General features: G+C 36.3%; 1 protein-coding gene across 1 annotated transcript in view; it reads left to right on the forward strand.

The window, feature by feature from the left end:
- The first annotated feature begins 4,837 nt into the window (after positions 1-4,837).
- Positions 4,838-4,900, forward strand: part of LOC118646906 (accumulation-associated protein-like) — a 983-nt gene continuing 920 nt past the window's right edge. Inside the window, exon 1 of the mRNA XM_036290853.1 lies at positions 4,838-4,900. This exon is cut by the window's right edge and continues 199 nt beyond it. The gene's annotated coding sequence lies outside the window, so the exon portion shown is untranslated.

The following is a 4,900-nucleotide window of genomic DNA, read 5'->3' on the forward strand; positions in this document are numbered from 1 at the left end:
CAGAGCTCCTTATGAGCATAGACAAAGAGGACATGGGTAGATGTTGATCCTTAAAGTAAGATCGGTAACGCGGTGTATGCATTCCGTATGGATTGGCTGAGAGATGCAAGAGAATTTGAATCCCTGACATTTTTAAAAATAATAAAATAAAAAATAATAAACCTAGCTTTTGGAATCTCTGGCGGAAAAATTTTCTACAAAATTCTAAAAACCTACAAAAATTTACAAAATTGTGTTTCAAATTTAGAATTTTTCTGTAGAAACTACAAAAAAATGCTAGAATTGGAATATTTTTGTAAATTTTTGTAGTTTTTTTAGAATTTTGTAGAAATTTTTTCGCCAGGAATGTCTAAAATATTTTTTATATAAGACGTCTCAAAAACGTCATAAATTTGACAAAAATAGAACGTCTATAAAACGTCATAAATAAAAAAAATTAGACGTGTTTTAGACGTCTTAAAAACGTCTTAATTTGGGTCATAAGACGTCTTAAAGACGTCTAAAAAACGTCTTTCTGATAGTTTTATAAGACGTCTTATAGAAATATAAGACGTCTTTAAGACGTCATAATATTCTCTAGGAAATTTGATCATGTTTATAAATTGTGGAGAACATGATAAATAAATAAGTTAAAGATTGAATTCTTATGGCATCATATCGTGAATTTAATTTGAACTGAATGTAAATAAACAGGTAAATGTCAAGAGAAATGATTAAGAAATTAGGAGTTTAGGTTAAACTAGTATAAGATAAAGGGTGGATGAATGCAAGATTAAGATTTTGAATGTAAATCAAGTCCCTTCTTGAAAGATTCAATTTTTCCTTTCTTGACTATGCATATTATCCGAACAGTTTTGAATTCGCTTGATAATATTTTTTACTTGTCTGTAAAAATAGACATCGCAAGGTTGACAAATCGGAATGCATTTCGGTGGTATTATTTGCAAATTACATGTTGGTTTGTTTTTGTCATTTACAAATATCTCATTGTACATATGAATATTTTTTTGGCTTCCTCACGAATCAACAATCATCAAGAAAGAATTGTTTTTAATGATTTTATAATCGTTTCAAAATATTGTTTATATAAATTGGAAGTAAGTTTACCTGACTTTGAGCAAACGACAACAACATTTTTACATAATTTTAAAAGTTCGTTAACTTCTGTTTGTACGCGAACTCCAAATATGTTTCCCGGTTTTTGTAAACGTTGTTACGTTCGGCGGGGTCAAGGATCGCGAGTTTTTATTATTGTTAGAATTTTTAATAAATCACTCTACTCTGCCAAGCGGAAACAGAGAGAGATAATGTGCGCAGCGGGAAAAGAAATGATAATTAAAAGAGCTGAGAAGAATTTATTTTAAAAGTCGATCTTATTTCCATTATTTTGGCCCTATTAGTATTATTTTACTCGGAAGGCGAGTGCCAGGAGCGACTGCCTCTAGACGCACTATAACCGGGCCGGAGAAGTCGAATGATTCCTCCGGTGGTGGTTGCTGCTGCCCCGCAAAACTGGTTCGCCGGTCTCAGATATGTCCGGGGGCGAGGGCGACTCACGCGACGGACCTTCTGAAGGGCCGCGGGAGAGCGGCCGTTCAGTCTCCACGCTCTTAATTAAGAGGTCGACTAATTTCTTTAGCCGCACCCGTCGTCCACCCCGGCGCAACCTTCCCATCTGCAGGGGAAAATGCCATTTCCTTAGTTCTCCAATTTCAAATTATAAGTTGCAATTGCTAATACGCAAAGTAGGGATTTACTATTCGAATTGGTGAACGATGCGTCCGGTCGTGCTTCGCGCGAAGATTTCCGTTATTATTGATGTGCGAAAGACGCTGGATCGCCTGGAGGCGTGGATAGAAAGAGATCGAGAGACGTATACCTCACACCATAGATCTGGGTGGAGGCGCCTGGTTAACCCATTACTTCCCAAGCGGACATTTTATAGTCGATTGGTTTTCGGCTCAGAAAAGTGATGAGATCACATGAAAACTTAAAACAAAATATGCTCTTCTACGTAAAAAGAGTTGCTCTTTCAGATTCCGGGGTCAAAATTTCAAAATTTTTTATTGGAAATTAAATATGGCGGCTCAAAGTTGATATAAATTTTTTCATCGACTATTGACTTTTTACAGTAGAAAACTTCGAAAAATTTCGTCCATGACTGTTGTAAACGATTGAAGTGACGGAGTTTGCCTCTTTAAAGTATAAACTATGATTATTAATTGATATTTTTAAGTAGTTCAAGTAGTTCAAGATGGTGGATGCAGTATGGCGTCCAAATACATGGAAATCATATTTTATTACGATATATGTGTGTGAATAGTCATTTCTCACATTTTCGAGATCGCTGAGTACGAATCTTTAGTCAATTACTCATTTTTCAAAATAGCGGATACAATATGCCATAAAAATCATACTTTATTAAAAACTATGCCTCTGAGTACTTATTTTATGTATTTGTGAGATCGCTGAGAACAAGTTTTGGGTCTGTTTTTTATTTTCCAAAATAGCGGATACAATATGGCGTCAGAATACACAAAAATCATATTTTACTGTGAACTATGTGCGTGGGTACTAATTGTATATGTTTTTGAGGCCGCTGAATACGAATCTTGAGTTTGATTTATATCTTTCGAAAGGCGGATGTAATATGATACACATAGTTCGCAACAAAATCTAATTTTCATGTATTTTGACGCCATATTGTATCCGCCATTTTGAAAAATGACTAATTGACCAAAGATTCGTACTCAGCGACCTCGAAAATGTGAGAAATGACTATTCACACACATATATCGCAATAAAATATGATTTCCATGTATTTGGACGCCATACTGCATCCACCATCTTGAACTACTTGAACTACTTAAAAAAATCAATTAATAATCATAGTTTATATTTTAAAGAGGCAAACTCCGTCACTTCAATCGTTTACAACAGTCATGGACAAAATTTTTCAAAGTTTTCTACTATAAAAAGTCAATAGCCGATGAAAAAATTTATATCAACTTTGAGCCGTCATATTTAATTTCCAATAGAAAATTTTGAAATTTTGACCCCGGAATCTGAAAGAGCAACTCTTTTTACGTAGAAGAGCATATTTTGTTTTAAGTTTTCATGTGATCTCATCACTTTTCTGAGCCGAAAACCAATCGACTATAAAATGTCCGCTTGGGAAGTAATGGGTTAAGTAGCGGCACCGTCTTTGGTGTCCGCTCCGGTGCTGTCAGAAATGTCGGAACGCATATAGCGCGCCGGTAATCCCGCGTCTACGCTAAAGTCTTGCAATTTCATAGGGGCGGTTAACGGGGAAAGACGTACGCTTCTCAGTGCGCACCTTCCCGCACCGTTGGCTAGTCGTTCTTGAAAGAATTGGAGATTGCGACAGAGAGAGAGAGAGAGAGAGAGAGAGAGAGAGAGAGAGAGAGAGAGAGAGAAAGGGAGGGAGGGAGGGAGGGGGAGAGAGAGAGAGAGAGAGAGAGAGAGAGAGAGAGAGAGAGAGAGAGAGAGAAGAAATGCAAAAACGATATCGTATGAATAAAAAAAGCGGGAAATTTTTGTTCAAAATGAAGACAGCGAGGAAGATTTTATAGAAGAAGGAAGATGATAGATTAGAAAAGTGCAGTGTATGAAAGAGGCGCGAAATAAATTAATAAAGGAACGGTGGTAATCTGTTTTACAATATGAAAATTATTAAATCATATATTTTTTAACTTATACATATGTCATACATTTATTTTTGAAAATTTATGTAATATTTGCAATATTTTGTTTCGCTTCGTCCGCTTCGCCCGCCTCGCCCGCCTCGCCCCCCTCGTCCGCCTCGCCCGCCTCGCTCGTCTCGGCCGCCTCGCCCGCCTCGCTCGTCTCGCCCGCCTCGCCATTGCCATCTGTCTTTCTTTTTTTTGCTCTTCTGCCATCGCCGGGCTGTAAATAAAAAAAAGTTGTTATTAATTTTTAGATATAGGTTAAGTTAGATTAGGTTTAATTTTCTAAAATAGTACTTTTTTTAACGTCAAACGTGAATTATACGTTTCTAAAATTAAGATTGAGGTTTAAAAAAAACGTTTCTAGGTTTAATGAAAAAGATATACTTACGAATGTTGGCCGCAGGTTCAACTTGTTGCTGGGAATGGGATTTTTCCGGCCCCGGCTGGCTCGGTCGGCTTGGTCCCGGCCCGGTTGATCCCGGTTCGCTCGGTCCCGGCTCGCTCGGTCCCGGCTCGTTCGGTCCCGGATCGCTCGGCCTAGCCATTTTTTTTTCTGCACTAATTAGCTCGAGTCTCTTAAGTAAAGTTTTCACTTGATACTCCAGGGCAGCTATTTTTTTCTTTTCCTTGCTTTCTTCCACTTCCATATCTTCTAAATTTTCGGCGACTGCCATAATGCTGGAATAGTATAATTTTAATAATTGTTTTCAAATAAAATAATATAATAATAATGTACTTACATCTCGTCCTCACCGTCCTCCATGCTTTCCTGGTTTAATGAAGGGCACGGATTTAAAAGACAATAGATGCATTAATTCTAGTAGCATAATTTATTGATCCAACATTCGTCAACTGTTATTATAGCCAATATTGGCCAATCAATGTGCTGCTCGGATTGATACTGCATAAATAGCGTAATTTTTAACGATTTGTTATGGATATCATGAATATTTATAATAGGGAAAGGGTCTATCACGTCAAAAATTTCCATTAATTTAATCGTTTTAGAAAATTATGCCCGTTTCTATTAAAACGTTCATAATTTTTGTTTTTAAGTAGCGCGATTATTATCGATTTAGTTTACGGTTGATGGGTAATAAATACTTATAGAATAATGTTTTTAATTAAATTTAATAAACCAAGATTACAATTAATCTACTTTGATAGAAACTGAATAAATATTCATGATA

Source organism: Monomorium pharaonis, chromosome 8 (genome assembly GCF_013373865.1).
Source record: "Monomorium pharaonis isolate MP-MQ-018 chromosome 8, ASM1337386v2, whole genome shotgun sequence".
Lineage (NCBI taxonomy): Eukaryota > Metazoa > Arthropoda > Insecta > Hymenoptera > Formicidae > Monomorium > Monomorium pharaonis.